Below are 13,775 nucleotides of genomic sequence, written 5' to 3'. Positions count from 1 at the left end.
TGCAGTTGAAGAACAAAGCAGTTTCTGCCCAGTTTCGAACTGGGGAACCTTTCGCGTGTTAGGCGAAAGTGATGACCACTACACTACAGAAACAAGCCGCAGCCGCCTGTGCGGCGGCTCCGTGGCGTCCAGCACTGGAAGTTGAATCCGTTCTACGTTTCACCTTTCTGTTTCCAATATCTCGTTGTTGTCCAGCGCAATTGACATCTTGAAAACGTAAAAAAAAGACACTTTAAATTGATGACAAAATATAGACAAAGATGTCGTCGATGTTTGTACCGTAGGGCGAGGTGGAATAGGTTGGGACGACTTTCCCTGCAGCGTAACAGCTGCGACATGACCTTATGGAAGGCTGGTAAACTGAGTATTTACGTGTTTTACCCAAGTTGGTGTGAGTTGAAAACTCGACAGCATAGCTTTAAGGTGAGTGGGCTGAAAGTGAGAAAGGACCTGAGGCACATTTCCCACAAAGAAGGTTGTGCGTGTTTGGAATGATCTACCAGAGGAAGTGGAGCAGGCTATTACACTCATAAAATTGCAAAAGTAATCGGGTGAGTTTCTGGATAAGATGCGTTTAGAGGGATTGGGGCCAAATGCTGGGGAACGGGACTTGTTGAATTTTGGCTATGGGGTGAGCATGGACGAGGTCCACCGAAGTATCTTTTTCCACGGTGTACCCCAATAACGTCGTGTTGCTTCCACCGGCTTTAAAGGATTACTTTTTAGCGGAGTTTGCCATCGCAGTCTGTGGCACAATCATTTAGTCTGTTCGACTGCTCACGGGAAAGGTAGTATTGTGAAACACTGCAGACACGAACGACTTCCTTACTTTAGCTCCGACTGACCGTACTTGGTGAAATTTTCCCAGATCCTCAGCTGAGGATTTTTGCTGCTGGAAGTTACCTCAGAAACCCTGTTAAATCGAAATGTATTGAGCGAATCGCAAAGCAGAAAGCATTTAACACGGAACACAAACAAAACTGGCATACCTCATTCATTTTCAGACACAGAGATGCATGAGTGCTAAATGTGATACAGTCCGAGGGCATGAGTCATAAAGTAATCTCACAACTAACAACAGGGCATTTCCAAACTACTCTTTCAAACATACTGCAGCCTTAGTGCACCACCACTTTCCAGACAATGCTGAAAAGAGAGAAAGAAAGAACATAATAAGAATTGGCCGTAAAAAGTGAATTTCACCAATCACAGTCTCGATTAGATTACCTTTCCCTTCCGATGTTTCCAGGACGGAAATGAAGGAAATGGGAGAAATTCAATAAGGTATGACATCGAAATTCATTGGAACGATTTTCCCATAAGCTAGAAACCCAAATAACATCGAGTAGAGTCACCGTAGGACTTCGTTTCACAACAGCGATGAAATAACAGTCTGCATTCGGTTCCAGTAAAAGCACAACTGGCCTGGGACGGCAGAACTGTTTGCGATTTTCCGCGCGGGAGGCGAACACGATCATGACAGCAGAGACATTTTGAAATATTTGGCGGTATCCCACACCACAGTTAATTCCCTGGGAAGCAAACCCATTTTACTTTTGTTTTCAACATCAATATACAGTGGGCCCAAAACAGCATGTTAACAAGCTGCAGCGTTGGAGTTGATTAGCAGAAATGGCAGTGGTGGGATTCGAACCCACGCCCCTTTCGAGACTGGAACCTGGATCCAGCGCCTTAGACCGCTCGGCCACACTACCAGCCGGCCCGGCCGCCTCATTTTCTTGTATTTCCAATTGTGCTCGTGCATGAGCACAGATGCAAAGTCACATCAAAAGAGTTCCATGATTCCTCTCGAACTCGCACAGCTGCTGGGATGTGACCCGCTGCAATGAAAATTTCGCAGCAGATATTGATAGCCCATCAATCCAGACAAAAATCAATGGTAAGCTGAGTCACTCTTCTCAGACTCTTTTCAGGTACAAATGTATCTGTGAGTGCGTGAGAATATGGGTTCGCTTATGATTTCGTCAAATAACCATGAGCTGCTTGACATTACTGGAATTTCCATTCTTGCTTTGCTAAATAATTTCACACATTGCTCGAAACAGGACGACTTTCACGTTTACACGGAACACGAAACACACCGGACTACAGGGAAAATGCACAAACCTGAGCAGGCCGTGTTCCACATCATACCGTGCAGCATAGTTTCAGTCACTGTGTCTGTTTTTTTTTTCAGAATAAGAGTCCCAAAGAATGTTCTCCACCCTAAAACCGGAGGTAGCATTACAATCCGAGAACGACAGATCACATTGTGAGGATGTTCTGACCTCGGAGACAGTTCGAGATGCCACTTTCATTGCCTTTTACCTTAACCGTGCAATTTGCTGCAGAGATGTTCACTCCTGGACATGAGCCACATGGATAAAAAACTGAGTTGGAAACCTGTGTGGGAATCGACGAGAAGAGACTCAATAAATTTTGTGAAATTCCGTGGTGCTTTTTAGAAATGCAGTTTCTGTTCACCTCAATATAAAAGCCAGTTTCTGAACATAGTAACAGAAGTCACAAGGTAATTACCTCACCGCACACCCCTCTCCAGAAGAGGTGCTAACTGCCCTTGAGTGCTTTTTGTTCTCGATGTGAAGAACTCTCACGCCTGAGTCACCTTCACGTCTCTGGCTGCTGAGTGAATCACAAAGAAGGAATTTCACTAGAGCTGCAACTGCCTCACTTCTCCACTCGCCCTCCCCGTTTACGTTTTCCTGCTCGTCAGTGATTTAAAGAAAACCAAATGGATGCGATGTCATTCTGTCGCCTCTCTGTCGATTCCTCCGTTTCAGTTCCAACATGACTTAGATCTCGGGGCGGACCTTAATACTAGCGACGCTATGAATGCGCAAGTCGAAAGGTTCCTCTGAGAGTGGAATTTCTTTCATTGCTGTTGCTGATTGAATGAGCCACTAACGTGCGAATTGCTCCAAAACATGATTCAGGACATCTGGTGCCAATTCCCGCACGTCGAATAACGATTGACAGCTTCCAAATGAGGTCTTTCTGAGACGACCTTGGGGTACATTTGACAGACAGACAAGTTCAGGAATTCGTGGTGCGCTGTGACACCAAAGCATCTGCTTCTTTCCTGTCTTTGAACCGAGCCGCCTGCGCAAGGAATGCAAATGCGGTACTGCTTTTCGTGGAAGGATCAGAAGGCGGTAACTACACTCTCAAACAGAATGGCATATGATTAGAACCAGGTTGGAGAAAAACTTAACAACGCTTTGCACTGTAATTAAATGGAATTGCATTACATTTCACTACGAGAGTAGATTTGTTCAAGCAAATTCTAAGGCAGGTTTGCAGATGCGAAACCAAGCAAGAAAGCTCAGCTCTTGTCCATGAAAAAGGCTGCAGTTGAAGAACAAAGCAGTTTCTGCCCAGTTTCGAACTGGGGAACCTTTCGCGTGTTAGGCGAAAGTGATGACCACTACACTACAGAAACAAGCCGCAGCCGCCTGTGCGGCGGCTCCGTGGCGTCCAGCACTGGAAGTTGAATCCGTTCTACGTTTCACCTTTCTGTTTCCAATATCTCGTTGTTGTCCAGCGCAATTGACATCTTGAAAACGTAAAAAAAAGACACTTTAAATTGATGACAAAATATAGACAAAGATGTCGTCGATGTTTGTACCGTAGGGCGAGGTGGAATAGGTTGGGACGACTTTCCCTGCAGCGTAACAGCTGCGACATGACCTTATGGAAGGCTGGGGTGTGAGTTGAAAAACTCGACAGCATAGCTTTAAGGTGAGTGGGCTGAAAGTGAGAAAGGACCTGAGGCACATTTCCCACAAAGAAGGTTGTGCGTGTTTGGAATGATCTACCAGAGGAAGTGGAGCAGGCTATTACACTCATAAAATTGCAAAAGTAATCGGGTGAGTTTCTGGATAAGATGCGTTTAGAGGGATTGGGGCCAAATGCTGGGGAACGGGGACTTGTTGAATTTTGGCTATGGGGTGAGCATGGACGAGGTCCCACCGAAGTATCTTTTTCCACGGTGTACCCCAATAACGTCGTGTTGCTTCCACCGGCTTTAAAGGATTACTTTTTAGCGGAGTTTGCCATCGCAGTCTGTGGCACAATCATTTAGTCTGTTCGACTGCTCACGGGAAGGTAGTATTGTGAAAACACTGCAGACACGAACGACTTCCTTACTTTAGCTCCGACTGACCGTACTTGGTGAAATTTTCCCAGATCCTCAGCTGAGGATTTTTTGCTGCTGGAAGTTACCTCAGAAACCCTGTTAAATCGAAATGTATTGAGCGAATCGCAAAGCAGAAAGCATTTAAACACGGAACACAAACAAAACTGGCATACCTCATTCATTTTCAGACACAGAGATGCATGAGTGCTAAATGTGATACAGTCCGAGGGGCATGAGTCATAAAGTAATCTCACAACTAACAACAGGGCATTTCCAAACTACTCTTTCAAACATACTGCAGCCTTAGTGCACCACCACTTTCCAGACAATGCTGAAAAGAGAGAAAGAAAGAACATAATAAGAATTGGCCGTAAAAAGTGAATTTCACCAATCACAGTCTCGATTAGATTACCTTTTCCCTTCCGATGTTTTCCCAGGGACGGAAATGAAGGAAATGGGAGAAATTCAATAAGGTATGACATCGAAATTCATTGGAACGATTTTTCCATAAGCTAGAAACCCAAATAACATCGAGTAGGAGTCACCGTAGGACTTCGTTCACAACAGCGATGAAATAACACAGTCCTGCATTCGGTTCCAGTAAAAGCACAACTGGCCTGGGACGGCGAACTGTTTGCGATTTTCCGCGCGGGAGGCGAACACGATCATGACAGCAAGAGACATTTTGAAATATTTGGCAGTATCCCACACCACAGTTAATTCCCTGGGAAGCAAACCCATTTTTACTTTTGTTTTCAAACATCAATATACAGTGGGCCCAAAAACAGCATGTTAACAAGCTGCAGCGTTGGAGTTGATTAGCAGAAATGGCAGTGGTGGGATTCGAACCCACGCCCCCTTTCGAGACTGGAACCTGGATCCAGCGCCTTAGACCGCTCGGCCACACTACCAGCCGGCCCGGCCGCCTCATTTTCTTGTATTTTCCAATTGTGCTCGTGCATGAGCACAGATGCAAAGTCACATCAAAAGAGTTCCATGATTCCTCTCGAACTCGCACAGCTGCTGGGATGTGACCCGCTGGCAATGAAAATTTCGCAGCAGATATTGATAGCCCATCAATCCAGACAAAAAATCAATGGTAAGCTGAGTCACTCTTCTCAGACTCTTTTCAGGTACAAATGTATCTGTGAGTGCGTGAGAATATGGGTTCGCTTATGATTTCGTCAAATAACCATGAGCTGCTTGACATTACTGGAATTTCCATTCTTGCTTTGCTAAAATAATTTCACACATTGCTCGAAACAGGACGACTTTCACGTTTACACGGAACACGAAAACACACCGGACTACAGGGAAAATGCACAAACCTGAGCAGGCCGTGTTCCACATCATACCGTGCAGCATAGTTTCAGTCACTGTGTCTGTTTTTTTTTTCAGAATAAGAGTCCCAAAGAATGTTCTCCCCACCCTAAAACCGGAGGTAGCATTACAATCCGAGAACGACAGATCACATTGTGAGGATGTTCTGACCTCGGAGGACAGTTCGAGATTGGCCACTTTCATTGCCTTTTACCTTAACCGTGCAATTTGCCTGCAGAGATGTTCACTCCTGGACATGAGCCACATGGATAAAAAAAACTGAGTTGGAAACCTGTGTGGGAATCGACGAGAAGAGACTCAATAAATTTTGTGAAATTCCATGGTGCTTTTTAGAAATGCAGTTTCTGTTCACCTCAATATAAAAGCCAGTTTCTGAACATAGTAACAGAAGTCACAAGGTAATTACCTCACCGCACACCCCACTCCAGAAGAGGTGCTAACTGCCCTTGAGTGCTTTTTGTTCTCGATGTGAAGAACTCTCACGCCTGAGTCACCTTCACGTCTCTGGCTGCTGAGTGAATCACAAAGAAGGGAATTTCACTAGAGCTGCAACTGCCTCACTTCTCCACTCGCCCTCCCCGTTTACGTTTTCCCTGCTCGTCAGTGATTTAAAGAAAACCAAATGGATGCGATGTCATTCTGTCGCCTCTCTGTCGATTCCTCCGTTTCAGTTCCAACATGACTTAGATCTCGGGGGCGGACCTTAATACTAGCGACGCTATGAATGCGCAAGTCGAAAGGTTCCTCTGAGAGTGGAATTTCTTTCATTGCTGTTGCTGATTGAATGAGCCACTAACGTGCGAATTGCTCCCAAAACATGATTCAGGACATCTGGTGCCAATTCCCGCACGTCGAATAACGATTGACAGCTTCCAAATGAGGTCTTTCTGAGACGACCTTGGGGTACATTTGACAGACAGACAAGTTCAGGAATTCGTGGTGCGCTGTGACACCAAAGCATCTGCTTCTTTCCTGTCTTTGAACCGAGCCGCCTGCGCAAGGAATGCAAATGCGGTACTGCTTTTCGTGGAAGGATCAGAAGGCGGTAACTACACTCTCAAACAGAATGGCATATGATTAGAACCAGGTTGGAGAAAAACTTAACAACGCTTTGCACTGTAATTAAATGGAATTGCATTACATTTCACTACGAGAGTAGATTTGTTCAAGCAAATTCTAAGGCAGGTTTGCAGATGCGAAACCAAGCAAGAAAGCTCAGCTCTTGTCCATGAAAAAGGCTGCAGTTGAAGAACAAAGCAGTTTCTGCCCAGTTTCGAACTGGGGAACCTTTCGCGTGTTAGGCGAAAGTGATGACCACTACACTACAGAAACAAGCCGCAGCCGCCTGTGCGGCGGCTCCGTGGCGTCCAGCACTGGAAGTTGAATCCGTTCTACGTTTCACCTTTCTGTTTCCAATATCTCGTTGTTGTCCAGCGCAATTGACATCTTGAAAACGTAAAAAAAAGACACTTTAAATTGATGACAAAATATAGACAAAGATGTCGTCGATGTTTGTACCGTAGGGCGAGGTGGAATAGGTTGGGACGACTTTCCCTGCAGCGTAACAGCTGCGACATGACCTTATGGAAGGCTGGTAAACTGAGTATTTACGTGTTTTACCCAAGTTGGTGTGAGTTGAAAACTCGACAGCATAGCTTTAAGGTGAGTGGGCTGAAAGTGAGAAAGGACCTGAGGCACATTTCCCACAAAGAAGGTTGTGCGTGTTTGGAATGATCTACCAGAGGAAGTGGAGCAGGCTATTACACTCATAAAATTGCAAAAGTAATCGGGTGAGTTTCTGGATAAGATGCGTTTAGAGGGATTGGGGCCAAATGCTGGGGAACGGGACTTGTTGAATTTTGGCTATGGGGTGAGCATGGACGAGGTCCACCGAAGTATCTTTTTCCACGGTGTACCCCAATAACGTCGTGTTGCTTCCACCGGCTTTAAAGGATTACTTTTTAGCGGAGTTTGCCATCGCAGTCTGTGGCACAATCATTTAGTCTGTTCGACTGCTCACGGGAAAGGTAGTATTGTGAAACACTGCAGACACGAACGACTTCCTTACTTTAGCTCCGACTGACCGTACTTGGTGAAATTTTCCCAGATCCTCAGCTGAGGATTTTTGCTGCTGGAAGTTACCTCAGAAACCCTGTTAAATCGAAATGTATTGAGCGAATCGCAAAGCAGAAAGCATTTAACACGGAACACAAACAAAACTGGCATACCTCATTCATTTTCAGACACAGAGATGCATGAGTGCTAAATGTGATACAGTCCGAGGGCATGAGTCATAAAGTAATCTCACAACTAACAACAGGGCATTTCCAAACTACTCTTTCAAACATACTGCAGCCTTAGTGCACCACCACTTTCCAGACAATGCTGAAAAGAGAGAAAGAAAGAACATAATAAGAATTGGCCGTAAAAAGTGAATTTCACCAATCACAGTCTCGATTAGATTACCTTTCCCTTCCGATGTTTCCAGGACGGAAATGAAGGAAATGGGAGAAATTCAATAAGGTATGACATCGAAATTCATTGGAACGATTTTCCCATAAGCTAGAAACCCAAATAACATCGAGTAGAGTCACCGTAGGACTTCGTTTCACAACAGCGATGAAATAACAGTCTGCATTCGGTTCCAGTAAAAGCACAACTGGCCTGGGACGGCAGAACTGTTTGCGATTTTCCGCGCGGGAGGCGAACACGATCATGACAGCAGAGACATTTTGAAATATTTGGCAGTATCCCACACCACAGTTAATTCCCTGGGAAGCAAACCCATTTTACTTTTGTTTTCAACATCAATATACAGTGGGCCCAAAACAGCATGTTAACAAGCTGCAGCGTTGGAGTTGATTAGCAGAAATGGCAGTGGTGGGATTCGAACCCACGCCCCTTTCGAGACTGGAACCTGGATCCAGCGCCTTAGACCGCTCGGCCACACTACCAGCCGGCCCGGCCGCCTCATTTTCTTGTATTTCCAATTGTGCTCGTGCATGAGCACAGATGCAAAGTCACATCAAAAGAGTTCCATGATTCCTCTCGAACTCGCACAGCTGCTGGGATGTGACCCGCTGCAATGAAAATTTCGCAGCAGATATTGATAGCCCATCAATCCAGACAAAAATCAATGGTAAGCTGAGTCACTCTTCTCAGACTCTTTTCAGGTACAAATGTATCTGTGAGTGCGTGAGAATATGGGTTCGCTTATGATTTCGTCAAATAACCATGAGCTGCTTGACATTACTGGAATTTCCATTCTTGCTTTGCTAAATAATTTCACACATTGCTCGAAACAGGACGACTTTCACGTTTACACGGAACACGAAACACACCGGACTACAGGGAAAATGCACAAACCTGAGCAGGCCGTGTTCCACATCATACCGTGCAGCATAGTTTCAGTCACTGTGTCTGTTTTTTTTTTCAGAATAAGAGTCCCAAAGAATGTTCTCCACCCTAAAACCGGAGGTAGCATTACAATCCGAGAACGACAGATCACATTGTGAGGATGTTCTGACCTCGGAGACAGTTCGAGATGCCACTTTCATTGCCTTTTACCTTAACCGTGCAATTTGCTGCAGAGATGTTCACTCCTGGACATGAGCCACATGGATAAAAAACTGAGTTGGAAACCTGTGTGGGAATCGACGAGAAGAGACTCAATAAATTTTGTGAAATTCCATGGTGCTTTTTAGAAATGCAGTTTCTGTTCACCTCAATATAAAAGCCAGTTTCTGAACATAGTAACAGAAGTCACAAGGTAATTACCTCACCGCACACCCCTCTCCAGAAGAGGTGCTAACTGCCCTTGAGTGCTTTTTGTTCTCGATGTGAAGAACTCTCACGCCTGAGTCACCTTCACGTCTCTGGCTGCTGAGTGAATCACAAAGAAGGAATTTCACTAGAGCTGCAACTGCCTCACTTCTCCACTCGCCCTCCCCGTTTACGTTTTCCTGCTCGTCAGTGATTTAAAGAAAACCAAATGGATGCGATGTCATTCTGTCGCCTCTCTGTCGATTCCTCCGTTTCAGTTCCAACATGACTTAGATCTCGGGGCGGACCTTAATACTAGCGACGCTATGAATGCGCAAGTCGAAAGGTTCCTCTGAGAGTGGAATTTCTTTCATTGCTGTTGCTGATTGAATGAGCCACTAACGTGCGAATTGCTCCAAAACATGATTCAGGACATCTGGTGCCAATTCCCGCACGTCGAATAACGATTGACAGCTTCCAAATGAGGTCTTTCTGAGACGACCTTGGGGTACATTTGACAGACAGACAAGTTCAGGAATTCGTGGTGCGCTGTGACACCAAAGCATCTGCTTCTTTCCTGTCTTTGAACCGAGCCGCCTGCGCAAGGAATGCAAATGCGGTACTGCTTTTCGTGGAAGGATCAGAAGGCGGTAACTACACTCTCAAACAGAATGGCATATGATTAGAACCAGGTTGGAGAAAAACTTAACAACGCTTTGCACTGTAATTAAATGGAATTGCATTACATTTCACTACGAGAGTAGATTTGTTCAAGCAAATTCTAAGGCAGGTTTGCAGATGCGAAACCAAGCAAGAAAGCTCAGCTCTTGTCCATGAAAAAGGCTGCAGTTGAAGAACAAAGCAGTTTCTGCCCAGTTTCGAACTGGGGAACCTTTCGCGTGTTAGGCGAAAGTGATGACCACTACACTACAGAAACAAGCCGCAGCCGCCTGTGCGGCGGCTCCGTGGCGTCCAGCACTGGAAGTTGAATCCGTTCTACGTTTCACCTTTCTGTTTCCAATATCTCGTTGTTGTCCAGCGCAATTGACATCTTGAAAACGTAAAAAAAAGACACTTTAAATTGATGACAAAATATAGACAAAGATGTCGTCGATGTTTGTACCGTAGGGCGAGGTGGAATAGGTTGGGACGACTTTCCCTGCAGCGTAACAGCTGCGACATGACCTTATGGAAGGCTGGTAAACTGAGTATTTACGTGTTTTACCCAAGTTGGTGTGAGTTGAAAACTCGACAGCATAGCTTTAAGGTGAGTGGGCTGAAAGTGAGAAAGGACCTGAGGCACATTTCCCACAAAGAAGGTTGTGCGTGTTTGGAATGATCTACCAGAGGAAGTGGAGCAGGCTATTACACTCATAAAATTGCAAAAGTAATCGGGTGAGTTTCTGGATAAGATGCGTTTAGAGGGATTGGGGCCAAATGCTGGGGAACGGGACTTGTTGAATTTTGGCTATGGGGTGAGCATGGACGAGGTCCACCGAAGTATCTTTTTCCACGGTGTACCCCAATAACGTCGTGTTGCTTCCACCGGCTTTAAAGGATTACTTTTTAGCGGAGTTTGCCATCGCAGTCTGTGGCACAATCATTTAGTCTGTTCGACTGCTCACGGGAAAGGTAGTATTGTGAAACACTGCAGACACGAACGACTTCCTTACTTTAGCTCCGACTGACCGTACTTGGTGAAATTTTCCCAGATCCTCAGCTGAGGATTTTTGCTGCTGGAAGTTACCTCAGAAACCCTGTTAAATCGAAATGTATTGAGCGAATCGCAAAGCAGAAAGCATTTAACACGGAACACAAACAAAACTGGCATACCTCATTCATTTTCAGACACAGAGATGCATGAGTGCTAAATGTGATACAGTCCGAGGGCATGAGTCATAAAGTAATCTCACAACTAACAACAGGGCATTTCCAAACTACTCTTTCAAACATACTGCAGCCTTAGTGCACCACCACTTTCCAGACAATGCTGAAAAGAGAGAAAGAAAGAACATAATAAGAATTGGCCGTAAAAAGTGAATTTCACCAATCACAGTCTCGATTAGATTACCTTTCCCTTCCGATGTTTCCAGGACGGAAATGAAGGAAATGGGAGAAATTCAATAAGGTATGACATCGAAATTCATTGGAACGATTTTCCCATAAGCTAGAAACCCAAATAACATCGAGTAGAGTCACCGTAGGACTTCGTTTCACAACAGCGATGAAATAACAGTCTGCATTCGGTTCCAGTAAAAGCACAACTGGCCTGGGACGGCAGAACTGTTTGCGATTTTCCGCGCGGGAGGCGAACACGATCATGACAGCAGAGACATTTTGAAATATTTGGCAGTATCCCACACCACAGTTAATTCCCTGGGAAGCAAACCCATTTTACTTTTGTTTTCAACATCAATATACAGTGGGCCCAAAACAGCATGTTAACAAGCTGCAGCGTTGGAGTTGATTAGCAGAAATGGCAGTGGTGGGATTCGAACCCACGCCCCTTTCGAGACTGGAACCTGGATCCAGCGCCTTAGACCGCTCGGCCACACTACCAGCCGGCCCGGCCGCCTCATTTTCTTGTATTTCCAATTGTGCTCGTGCATGAGCACAGATGCAAAGTCACATCAAAAGAGTTCCATGATTCCTCTCGAACTCGCACAGCTGCTGGGATGTGACCCGCTGCAATGAAAATTTCGCAGCAGATATTGATAGCCCATCAATCCAGACAAAAATCAATGGTAAGCTGAGTCACTCTTCTCAGACTCTTTTCAGGTACAAATGTATCTGTGAGTGCGTGAGAATATGGGTTCGCTTATGATTTCGTCAAATAACCATGAGCTGCTTGACATTACTGGAATTTCCATTCTTGCTTTGCTAAATAATTTCACACATTGCTCGAAACAGGACGACTTTCACGTTTACACGGAACACGAAACACACCGGACTACAGGGAAAATGCACAAACCTGAGCAGGCCGTGTTCCACATCATACCGTGCAGCATAGTTTCAGTCACTGTGTCTGTTTTTTTTTTCAGAATAAGAGTCCCAAAGAATGTTCTCCACCCTAAAACCGGAGGTAGCATTACAATCCGAGAACGACAGATCACATTGTGAGGATGTTCTGACCTCGGAGACAGTTCGAGATGCCACTTTCATTGCCTTTTACCTTAACCGTGCAATTTGCTGCAGAGATGTTCACTCCTGGACATGAGCCACATGGATAAAAAACTGAGTTGGAAACCTGTGTGGGAATCGACGAGAAGAGACTCAATAAATTTTGTGAAATTCCATGGTGCTTTTTAGAAATGCAGTTTCTGTTCACCTCAATATAAAAGCCAGTTTCTGAACATAGTAACAGAAGTCACAAGGTAATTACCTCACCGCACACCCCACTCCAGAAGAGGTGCTAACTGCCCTTGAGTGCTTTTTGTTCTCGATGTGAAGAACTCTCACGCCTGAGTCACCTTCACGTCTCTGGCTGCTGAGTGAATCACAAAGAAGGAATTTCACTAGAGCTGCAACTGCCTCACTTCTCCACTCGCCCTCCCCGTTTACGTTTTCCTGCTCGTCAGTGATTTAAAGAAAACCAAATGGATGCGATGTCATTCTGTCGCCTCTCTGTCGATTCCTCCGTTTCAGTTCCAACATGACTTAGATCTCGGGGCGGACCTTAATACTAGCGACGCTATGAATGCGCAAGTCGAAAGGTTCCTCTGAGAGTGGAATTTCTTTCATTGCTGTTGCTGATTGAATGAGCCACTAACGTGCGAATTGCTCCAAAACATGATTCAGGACATCTGGTGCCAATTCCCGCACGTCGAATAACGATTGACAGCTTCCAAATGAGGTCTTTCTGAGACGACCTTGGGGTACATTTGACAGACAGACAAGTTCAGGAATTCGTGGTGCGCTGTGACACCAAAGCATCTGCTTCTTTCCTGTCTTTGAACCGAGCCGCCTGCGCAAGGAATGCAAATGCGGTACTGCTTTTCGTGGAAGGATCAGAAGGCGGTAACTACACTCTCAAACAGAATGGCATATGATTAGAACCAGGTTGGAGAAAAACTTAACAACGCTTTGCACTGTAATTAAATGGAATTGCATTACATTTCACTACGAGAGTAGATTTGTTCAAGCAAATTCTAAGGCAGGTTTGCAGATGCGAAACCAAGCAAGAAAGCTCAGCTCTTGTCCATGAAAAAGGCTGCAGTTGAAGAACAAAGCAGTTTCTGCCCAGTTTCGAACTGGGGAACCTTTCGCGTGTTAGGCGAAAGTGATGACCACTACACTACAGAAACAAGCCGCAGCCGCCTGTGCGGCGGCTCCGTGGCGTCCAGCACTGGAAGTTGAATCCGTTCTACGTTTCACCTTTCTGTTTCCAATATCTCGTTGTTGTCCAGCGCAATTGACATCTTGAAAACGTAAAAAAAAGACACTTTAAATTGATGACAAAATATAGACAAAGATGTCGTCGATGTTTGTACCGTAGGGCGAGGTGGAATAGGTTGGG

General features: G+C 45.2%; 4 non-coding genes across 4 annotated transcripts; all 4 read right to left on the bottom strand.

Moving 5' to 3' along the window:
- Window positions 1–1,633: 1,633 nt before the first annotated feature.
- On the bottom strand, window positions 1,634–1,715 carry trnal-cag (transfer RNA leucine (anticodon CAG)). The gene has a single exon. It is a non-coding gene; the product is annotated as a tRNA-Leu (tRNA).
- A 3,269-nt stretch (window positions 1,716–4,984) lies between these two features.
- On the bottom strand, window positions 4,985–5,067 carry trnal-cag (transfer RNA leucine (anticodon CAG)). Its single transcript has one exon. It is a non-coding gene; the product is annotated as a tRNA-Leu (tRNA).
- A 3,302-nt stretch (window positions 5,068–8,369) lies between these two features.
- On the bottom strand, window positions 8,370–8,451 carry trnal-cag (transfer RNA leucine (anticodon CAG)). Its single transcript has one exon. It is a non-coding gene; the product is annotated as a tRNA-Leu (tRNA).
- Window positions 8,452–11,736: 3,285 nt separating this feature from the next.
- trnal-cag (transfer RNA leucine (anticodon CAG)) lies at window positions 11,737–11,818 on the bottom strand. Its single transcript has one exon. It is a non-coding gene; the product is annotated as a tRNA-Leu (tRNA).
- Window positions 11,819–13,775: the final 1,957 nt, after the last annotated feature.

The sequence above is a fragment of the Chiloscyllium plagiosum genome, unplaced genomic scaffold (assembly GCF_037043375.1).
Source record: "Chiloscyllium plagiosum isolate Xiang-an unplaced genomic scaffold, Cpla_swu_hap1 HiC_scaffold_38, whole genome shotgun sequence".
Lineage (NCBI taxonomy): Eukaryota > Metazoa > Chordata > Chondrichthyes > Orectolobiformes > Hemiscylliidae > Chiloscyllium > Chiloscyllium plagiosum.
The sequence above is the reverse complement of the archived record's forward strand: the minus strand, read 5'-3'. Positions and strand labels throughout refer to the sequence as shown.